The sequence below is a fragment of the Lichenostomus cassidix genome, chromosome Z (assembly GCF_008360975.1).
Source record: "Lichenostomus cassidix isolate B80296 chromosome Z, HeHo_3.0, whole genome shotgun sequence".
Taxonomy (NCBI): Eukaryota; Metazoa; Chordata; class Aves; order Passeriformes; family Meliphagidae; genus Lichenostomus; species Lichenostomus cassidix.
Window position 1 is genome coordinate 28,506,075 of NC_139511.1, and position 10,713 is coordinate 28,516,787.

The 10,713-nt window shown below is 40.8% G+C and overlaps 1 long non-coding RNA gene across 1 annotated transcript in view; it reads left to right on the forward strand.

The window, feature by feature from the left end:
* LOC146424593 (uncharacterized) overlaps positions 1 to 10,395 on the forward strand; it is a 29,872-nt gene extending 19,477 nt beyond the window's left edge. Inside the window, exon 3 of the long non-coding RNA XR_014846791.1 lies at positions 9,229 to 10,395. This is a non-coding gene — a long non-coding RNA (uncharacterized LOC146424593). The remainder of the gene's footprint in view (positions 1 to 9,228) is intronic.
* The last annotated feature ends 318 nt before the right edge of the window (positions 10,396 to 10,713 follow it).

The following is a 10,713-nucleotide window of genomic DNA, read 5'->3' on the forward strand; positions in this document are numbered from 1 at the left end:
TTAACCTGTTAGAATGCATTAAAGAAAAGTTGGAGACAGGGATTTGATATTGGAAAACAATGATAGTGATCTGGTTCTTGTTGAGAGATATTAGTTGTTTGCTTAATAGGCAAGTTTTAAATAAGAATAAGTCACTTAGTAATATAGTATGTGGTTTGCCTTGAATTTACTTGCTTTAGCATGAGTAGCTGAATTTTCTGGAGTTATAGGCCAGTAGCTGTGAGCTTTCATCTAGAGATTTTTTTTGGCTGGAATTGAGTTTATTTTCTTAGTAACTTTCCTACTAGCATGTAAAGTGAGAATAATGTTGATTACACATCAGCATTTAAATTATTGCCGAGCAGTCCTTACTCTAAACCTAGGACTCGTTACTTTCCCATTTTCATCAACCAAGCTAGGCATCAGAAGCACAAACCAGAAGATGAGGAGGCTGTAGTCCTCAGCAAAAGCTGTCTCAACAAGGTAAGAACAGTTACTAGCCTGCCTGTGTGATCGTGGAGAAAGAATCCAATAAGGTGTTAGGAGACCCCAAACCAAATATTGCCATTGCAATATATACCAAGAGGCATGTTCAGGGTGTATGAGGAACAAATGCATAAATTCTAGGGGAATAAAGACCCACGGGTCTTTGGAAGGGGTCCCTCAATAGATTAACCTTGCTCTAGCTGTCCTATTGCTGTATCATTCAATTATTTGGTTATTTTGCCCTGCAGTGGGATGTCTGAAACTCTGCTGTGGGGAATGTAAACTGAAGAAATTTCATTTTTAACATCTTCATTACATAATGCAATGTTTTAGTAATTCACATGTAGAGCCTAAACAGTTGTGAGCCTTATGCTCAACAAGCTACATAGAATAAGCATATTCTGTGATGAGACAGGAGTTATGGCAAAATCTTACTATTTGTGTAGGAAACAACTGTGCTTTAGGAGCAATATGTCTACTATATCATAGATACTGTAAACTGTCTACTACACCATAAGAAACATAATCAATAGGAGCACCTCGAGTAAAGTATAACCGATATACTTGTTTTGTGCATATAAATTCAAAATTTTTGTTGAAGGTGATCTGATATGTTCAGAAGAATGATAAATGGTACAGGAGCTGAACAAGAACAAGGAAAATTATCTGTATCTTTCTTGCCAAATACAAGACTGGGCAGAATTATAAGGAAGGGGAAGGCAAGGGCCTGGGGTGAGTTTCTGACCTTGCTGGTGTCAGCACAACTATTGTTCCATCTTTTTTTAGGATGAGGATACAGCTGTGGAATTGAGTTCACTGTAAGCAAGGTCTGGTTTAAAACATCTTCTATGAATTTCAATCCTTAGCAATGCTCAGGTGTTGTGCTTCCTTTACCATTCTAACACTAGCACTTACATACTCTGCTTCTGCTTTGTGGAACAGCAGTAGAGAGAACTTGGAGGCCTTTTTGTATTGACAAGAAATGAAGAGTATTTGTCCAGGAGAGAGCTGGGGAATGAAATATGTAAGCACTTCTAGGCAGCCCAGTGGGTGACTTTGATTACTCATCAAGATTCAACAGCAGCTTGGCTCGTGGGCCAGCTTGGCTCCTAGAACCATGGAAATATACTGTGAATATAACATATGTCCAGAATAGGAAAATACCATTAACTGGGGAGAGGGGAGGCAGGAAAGGCAAAGGTAATTGGAAACTAATAACAAAAGGTATCTTCAGAAAAAGAAGAAACAAGGAGATTTGGTATTTCCAGTGATTCCATTATCCTCTAGTCTGGATCTGGTATTTCGAATCTCTATCTGATTTCATGTGACTACATGTTCTGTATAGCACTGACTTTACTCTGCCCTGCTACCTGATAATTGCTAACACAATTGAGACATGCAGTGAGGCAAGAAAAAGCACAGAACAAAGGTTTCTCTTGTTTCATACTTTTGTGATCATGGCACAAGTGAAAACAAACTGCTTGTTTCAGTCTGTTGACTTGTCTGGAGAGTAGCTGTCAGAACTCTTCTGGCAGACAAAGGCCTATTTTCATCCAGATCAACTGCAGAACATCTTCTCCAGAGGGAGATTGTAACTGTTCACTCACAGCACACACAGCCCTAGAGCATAAGTAGTCCTCAGATGAAGCACTGTCATGAAAGTTGTTTGTCAAGAGCATTGTTTGCTTCTCATCTTGTATTTTTTTTCAATAAATGACAAAGACTGCTGATCTGCCATAATGAGTGAAATTGGAAGAATAGAACAAAACAAGGCGAAGTTACATCTGAATTCAAAAAATGAATTTGAATCTAAGTTGACTGTTGGTAACTGTTATTTAAAATATTCTCTTTCATAATCAGGTAACTTTTTAGATAATTTTTCAAGAGCATACTCACACTAGTACTTGATGAATACTCAGTTCTTGATAGCTCCATTGACAAATGTTCATAACATTAAGTATTTTGGATACACTTAGAAGCAGTTTCATTAACAGCTTCTGCCAGCTCTGTAGAGCATTTCTTCAATAATGCAGGGGTAAGTTGCATTATTTTTGTCAGCTGGTTTCTATCCTATTAAATGGTTATTAGCATGAGGTACATATCTGAGTTCTGGAAGCTGCTGCATTTGTGTTCTTTCAGAGCTCAAAAGTTTTCCAGTGCTGAAGTACATGCCTTACTGGAGAGTGAGGAAAAGGGAAAGGGATGTAATTGAATAGGAAATGGATTGAAACTGTCTACTTATTGCCATTTCAAGCAGAAAAAGTTAGGCTTACTTGAGAAAGATGGGACAAAGTTAATAATGGTACTAAAAAAAGTAGTTCTGCTTGCCCAAGAAACAAGAAAGGACTGGATAAAAATTGGCATATACCAAAGGAAAACTACTGCAAACTCTTTCCTCCTTTTCCATCACCTGATGAAACTTGCTTATATCTTCTGCTGACCTGCATGTATGTGTGCATACAGAAAGATTTATTAGTTGATTCATAGGTTGGTAAGTGCTTGTGTGTGCAGTAGCAATTCTGAAATACATAGTTAAGAATCTATTTAAGGTATTTGAAAATTAACACAGCACCAAGTAATTTTTTAACAAAAAAAAATCTTTCCTACCTCAACATCAGTCTTTCTTGAACCTCAACAAACACAAAATAAACAAAAGTGCACAAGCATGAATGTGTCTTCCTTACATATCACAAAAAAACCCCAACTCAACCAAAAGTACAATTTCTCAGAATAAAGTCCATGTTTCTTACACCCTTGTCTTACAGCCAAGAAACTGATTAATAAATTCCTAGCATTCATAAGATATTATTAATCAAAGCATGAGAGATTTCTCATATGTATCTTCAAATGCCCGTTCTTCTTCTCCAAGTTTGTTTGTGAACTAATTTTAATTCAGGTGGTACCTCTTCAGGAAATGTATCAGATTAACTGAAGTAACCATTAGCTGGATGGTCAGTCTGGGCTTCTGGCTACTCATTTATGTAGATATCCCATTTCCAGACACAATATATGTAAAACAGCAGATTGACATGGTCATTCCTCTACCAAATGCTAAACTATTTTCCAGGAATATCCCAACAAACACTGTGCGCACTCTTCTGCTTCCATCTCCTGCTGAATTTGTAGAACATGGTGTAAGAAATAATCTGTGTATATATTTAACAGTGCTTGGATGAGCATATTCTCATAATGGAGTCACAAAGCCAGTCAAAAGTAACTAAAAAAGCCCATCCAGATAGATGTTGGTGTGAAAGGTCTGCAGTGCACTGTGCCTTCTGAGCCCAGGGATGACCTTGCAAAACACTCAGGTGGGAGACCTACACAGTTGCTTTATCCAAGTGCCCAGACCTGCTGAAGTGATGCTACAAGACTGCATCCTTTTTTAATACTACTTTTTTTGACTTCAGACGGAGCAAAGATGGATGAAAAAGGATGCAAGCAGTAAATACCTGTAATTTCAATACCGTTAAGGAAGCTTATTTGTATGACTGTGATTTCATGCATACTGGTTACCTTGATCACGTCTCTTCAGTTCACGGCCTACAGGTCTTCAGGGCAGCAGTTTCCCTGCCTCTTCTCCATCCTAGAACCGGGGGGAAAGCTATTTCCTAAGGTGAAGTCTCCGCTCAGTAACCAGCACCCTCTTGTGTTCACGGCGCGCAGAGGCCAAACACAGAGCCAGGTAACTCCGGATGACCCGGAGCTTCATCCTGGAGCATCCCCCACAGCCCCAAATCTGACATAACAGCAGGAGCCTCAAGGCTCATCCGTGTTTCTCCGATAGCTACTGGCTATTGCCCAGACCGGAAAGCAGTAATTAGCACGGCTATATGTACCTCACATGTTGTTGTTGTTGTTGTTGTTTTTCTGTTTGGATTGCTTCATACAGAAAATCAGAATTGCATATAGTTTGCAAATAGTTCTCTGTAGAAACTGCTTACCAGCTACAGAGCTTAATTCCTGAGGGAATGGCATGAAGCTGTGTCAGGGGAGGTTTAGGCTAGATATTTGGAAAAGGTTCTTCACCCAGAGCATAGTTGGGCACTGGAAATGGTCACAGCACCTGACAGGGTTCAGGAAGCATTTGGACAATACTCCCAGGCACATGGTGTGACTCTTGGGGTGTCCTGTGCAGGGACAAGAGTTGGACTTGATGATCCTTGTGGGTTCTTCCCAATTTAGGATACTCTATGATTCTCTGAGAACTGCATATTTTTGCAGCTTGTCAAAATTCTCCTATGGAATTCTGTCGAATATAATGCTCTTATTGCACAGCAGTTATTCTCCAAGAATTTCCGAGTATGATCACCATTTTCTGTTTAATTCTACGGTTTTTTCTGTGAACAAAAAAGTCAGTCTAAGTATTTTGCACATGAATATAACTGTATTCTATTAGGCTTGTATCTTACTTAGATAGAATTTTGTCATCTTTGCTAACCAAGTCTTGAATAACTTCTCCATGTTAGGTAAATTTTTATCCAATTTAAAGTCACAAAGTGACAGATGTAGAAAGATGTATAAGCTTGTAATAGGTGAGTTAAATGCATGTAAAATATATTCTGAAGAACATGAGACACAACAATAGTGCTGAATGCACTCATGATGATAGATTTCAAGGATTACCGTCAAAAGTAATTAAAACAACTCAAAAAACCCCAGCATTGTATCCTGAACCCCAGTGTTCCTTATGCATATAGTGAAGGCAAAATACTATATACAAAAACCTGACAGATCAGCTCAAGTTAGGGGATCACATGTTCTAAATTCCTGTTGTTTAATGTGTATCAGGAATACAAAGAAGTGTGGATGAGAAGGGATTTCAGCCCTCGCAGCCTTGGCCGGGCACAGTGCACCCGTCCTGGGTGGTGTGCCTTTACATCCACTACCCTCCATTGGTTCATTATACCATCCTGCACCTGTACTATGTTTGTAATATATTGTCAGGAAGAAATATCCCCTTGTGTTTTGATACAAATAAATTGCTTAATTACTCTTTGATTCCACTGTTTAAAAAGACAGATTCACAATCTATTAGTGCCCATGTGAGTTTAGTATTACAATTTAAATAAAACAAAAAATTCTGTGTTCAGATGCAGAAAATATCCTCCCCTGATGTACTTCATAATTCTTTTAGTTCCACTTGTTAAAATAAGAGGTGAGGTTGCAATAAAACTACAGCTTGTACAGCACCCTCCATGGATATGTCACCCAAAAAGTGCCTTTATGTTTTTCATTATATTCTTCATTTTAGTTTGCATTTTGTTTAATACATCATCCTGTTGTCATCATTAGTTTCATTTCTGCAATCTCAATCTGGCAAGGATGTGTACTTTGGTCAGAAGTGTTACCTGTTTCATGGATAAATGCAAGCAGACAACTGCCAGTATTGTCACCCAAATTCACAACCAGAATTCAATTATGCTTTAAGGAATTCTGTATATCAACAAAGCCTTTGTCTTGGCCTGGAAGATACTGAAGCAGTCTTTTAATATTTAGTTACTGCATTTCTCAATTGACTCTGTGGCTTGGTTTCTTTAATTCCTTTTGGATGTCATGAAAATGTGAGAAAAAGAAAAAGAAGTGGCAAATCTCCAAACAAGTAAAATCTTGTTGCAAATATTCATTGACTCAATGACTATTCTGAAGTCTATTAAAAAATACGAACAAATGCATGATTGCTCTACAGAAGTTTTTGGAAAAAGCAGATAAATTTATACCTGATACAACACAGACGAGTGTACCCAAAAATTATGTGCCATTAATTCATTCTAAATAGTCTGGAAGTTTGGTCAGGGGAAATGTACTTCAAGCAGATCAGTGCAAATAGACATGCTGGAGTTCCAGCTCCATAAGGGGGAAAATCAATACATCTAGTGTGACCACTAGTGTTAATAAGTCTGTTGTGAAGAATGGTAGCGTATGATGTCTTTTTACAGAGTCATAGAGTCAATCCTTTGTGTTGGAAGTGACCTTTAGAGACTCTCTACTCCAATGCCTCCTTGCAATGAGCAGGGACATCTTCAACTAGGTCAGTTTGCTCAGAGCCCTGTCCAACCTGTCTCAGTGTTTCCAGGGCTGGGGTACCTACTACATCTCTAGGACACATTTGCCCTTTTTTTTGCCACCCTCATCATAAAATTACTTCCTTACATGCAATTTAAATTGACCCTTTTTCAGTTTAAAACCACTGCTCTCTGTCCTGTTACAGCAGGCCTTGCCAAAAGCAAGGCCCATCTTTCTTACAAGCCCCCTGTAAGTGTGGAAAGACTGCAGTAAGATCTTCCTGGAGCCTTCTGTTCTTCAGCTTGAACAACCCCAGCTGTCTCAGTCTTTCCTCATAGATGACATCTTCCATACCCTTGATCATTTCTGTAGCCATCCTTGGACTCTCTCCCAACCCATCCATGTCCTTCCTGTGCTGGGACCCCAGAGCTGATGCAGAGTTCCAGGTGGGTCTCACCAGAGCAGAGCAGAGCAGAGGGGCAGAATCCCCTCCCTTCCCTGCTGCCCACACTGCTCTGGATGCAGCCCAGGACACGTTTGGCTCTCTGGGCTGGCAGTGCACATGGCTGGGTCATGTCCAGCCTCTCACCCACCAGCTCCCCAAGTCCTTCTCACAGGGCTGCTCTGCTCTGTTCATCCCCAGCCTGTGCTGATACTGGGGGTTGGCATAGGTGAGATGCAGCACCTTGAACTTGGTCTTGTTTAATCCCATGAGATTCCCACACACTCACTTCTTGAGCTTGTCCACATCCCTCTGGATGGCATCCTGTCCTTTAGGAATGTCAACAGCACCACTCAGCTTGGTATCATCTGCAAACCTGCTGAGGGTGCACTTGATGCCACTGTCTGTGTCATTGTTGAAGACATTTAACTTTACTGATCCCAGTACAGACTGACCCCTGAGGGATACCACTCGTCACTGATGTCCATCTGGACACTGGGCCATTGACCACTACCCTCTGGATGTGACCATCTAGACAATTCTTCATCCACCAAGCAGCCCACCTATCAAATCCATCTCTTTCCAATTCAGAGAGGAGGATGTGGTGGGGGACTGTGTCAATGGCATTACAGAAGTCCAGATAGATGATATGTCTTGTGGAGTGACAAGAGCTCTTCTCTTGTCACTCCACCAAGAGAAGACCACTGGGTTGGTCAGGCAAGACTCGCCCTTGGTGAAGCTGTTCTGGCTGTTTCAAATAATCTCCCTGTTCTTTGTGTACTCAGCACAGCTTCCAGGAGGATCTGTCTTCCCAGGCACAGAGGTGAGGCCTCACCACCATCCACTCTCTCTGTGCCAAGCCGTGAAATGTAATTGGTGGTTCAGGGCTTGGACCCAGCAGCTGGTTCTTTGTGCTGGTGTGATAATTTCTGGGAATCCTGGATGATCCTGCAAGACAATCACAGGGGACCAGAAGAAGGGAAGTACTTCTGGGACAAAGTCTAGCCTAGCTGTTGTGTGGTCCTTCTGTTAAAGTAGTGCCTGCAAGTGAGAAGAAATTCTGCTCCCCAGGCAAAACAGGCAGGATCTCCAAGTTGCCATCAAGTCAATTACTTCATACAAAACAGTATTTGCCATTTACTAGGGAAGAATTAAAAGAGCAACACTTGAATGCCTAATCAGTGTTTGTGTTTTCATTTCCAATCTTATTACATCTCCTACTGCAGACAGACTGTGTGGAAGGGCTCCAGGCAGGTCCCACACATCTTCTGCACAATCTTGCCAAACTCTGAAGGTCCAGACCTGAGCTGAAAAGGGACTCACACAGACAGGGTGAAGGACTAGGGGAGTGAAGGAAGGACCCAGGTAAGGCTGCTCAGATTCCTGAGTCCCTTTTTGTGCAGTCTCCCTTCCCAGCAATGTATCTTAGAGACCTAGATCTGAAGGGTGACTTGCTGGGATTTAAAGGGTCACAGGCAAAGTAAAGCTGCATGTTGCAGCTTGCTCTATTGTAAAAATAAAATAAAATAAATCCAATCCCCCAAATCCCATTCATCACAGTTAAGCCAACACACCCATTTAGACGAGAGACAGCTGGGTGCTGAGAATGTTGTTCCATTACAACACTGCCACCTCTTGTTCTGCTGGTTTCACTTTTGCCCAGCTCCAATTTGTTGTGGAGATTGGAGAACACCACCAGCAGAAAGGCAAAAAGTCTCCGTTACTTTGTTAAACTGAAACCTTACAAGGAATAGCAACTGATTGGATGCAATGTCGTGTACTTCCATATGAGTTACAAGAAAGTAGAAAGATTGAAAGCATCCACAGGCATATTCTGTTAGTCAGTGTTAACTAGTGTGTTACTATTTTCTCTGCTAACTCAAAGAATGAGGTACTGAAAGAAACCTTTCCCCACTGAAAGGGCTGGGGAAGAGGGGGGATCAAGCCAAACCTACCACAACCACAACAACCAAAAAAAAAAAAAAAAAATCAGAATCCAAGCAGCAGCAAAACCCACCTCAGGAGAAAATGTCATGGGATTTGTCCAGTATATGTAAAATATGTTTTGTCCATGCAATGTTATCTCCAAACTCTGCAATTTCTGATGTGGACCTCCATTGTCCTCTCAGTGCTTGTCCCATCTGATACCCCAGGGCTGCCACCCAGAGGCATACATATTCCAGATGCTGGTTAATGAAGAGCAGCACCTGCCTCCACCAGGAATAGCAAGTCTGAGAATTATGTAAAGCCTCCTGGAGAAGACTTGGCTGCAGATAAGTAATGTAAGTTGATCATCTTTGTCTTTGAATTTTGTCTAGGTGGTCTCTGGGAAGAGGTTTGCTCTAGGAGGAGGTGGATCACACTGTGCTAGCAGGTGCAACAGGGTGAAAGCCCACAGATAGCAAGGAGAAGAGAAAAACTGGACAAACTGGCTGGACAACTTCGTCCTGCTGCTTGATGTTCAACTAGCTTCTTCCTTGGGGTTGGGCTACTGAAAAAGATGGGGTTTCTGCATGGAGTCTTTGATTTCTAGCACTGTATTTCAGAGAGCAGTTGTATATAATGCCCTCTTGAATTACCACGTTTTTGCTAGACTTTTTCATGATGCCTCCTTATGTTTCAGTCTTGGTGTGTACAGTAGCTGAGAAGGGTGTAATGTTTTAGCCAAACCCACGTGCCTGGGAGCTGCCAGAAGCCTCCAAAAGTGGTGAGCTGGCAAGGCACACAGCACTGATCCCCTGGGCTGTGGGGCCAGCTGAAACTGCTGGTCAACCCACCACAAAGGAAGAAATTACCTGACAGTCAGTCTGTCAGTAGCAGTATTCACATCTCTTCCTAGCTGGAAGATCCAGTTAGAAAGAAAAACTGGGTTTTCAAAGGGAGCTGTCAGAAGGCAAGCAGATTTACCATGGCTGAATTCTAATAGGATAGGATTTGAAGCAGCTGGGCTTTTTTTGACTTCATACTCGGTAAACACATTATTCTGAACCCTAGTATTGAATTCAGACTTTCATGAAACCGTGTCCTCTGTCTAAACCCAAAATGAACCCTCAAAAGCTGTGCTTCTTGTTTTGGACACGTTGTGTATAGGACCCACCTTGGAACTGTTAGTAAGGTGAAATCAAGAGATATTTTAAATTAAAAAATGGTGTCATCTCATGTAAATGATTTCAAGAGTGAAAAATACACAAATGCCAATTCTATCCTGACCTTACTGCACAAGTTTCTCTCCTAATTTTTTTAACCTGTGCAATGTAATGTAAGTGGTCATGTGTATAATGAACTTGCAAACAGCCATCAGGTTAGTGCACACAGAGGGTATTGTTATAATTTAATTTTTATATTGTTATAATGTCAGTATCATGCCACTAAACCCTAAATCCTGATTCCTTAAGTTAGGTTTTAGATTTATAGTTTTGATCTTTATGTAAACCACATTTATCATTTTGAGCACTATTATCAGGCAAAATAAACTATGAAATCAACACATAAGCTGAATAATTCTTGATATATTTTAGTCCATTAATTCATGTTTCAGTCCAATTCTGTGTAAATAAACCATCAGTAAATATGTTGAGTGTAGAGACAATCTGCATGAGCAGTTCATTGAGATGATTGTGGTGCTTGGGGCTGGACACAGTGCTGAGAGGATCGTCAAACAGCCAGAGTATGTGCTCTACGCCTGAAAGCCTCCAGTACCAAAATACAAGTCCTTGTTATTGTTTGTATGGAAACGAACAGAGATGCCACAAAAATTATTTCATTATTACATGAGAAATCAAGAGCAAATGACTACAATATCT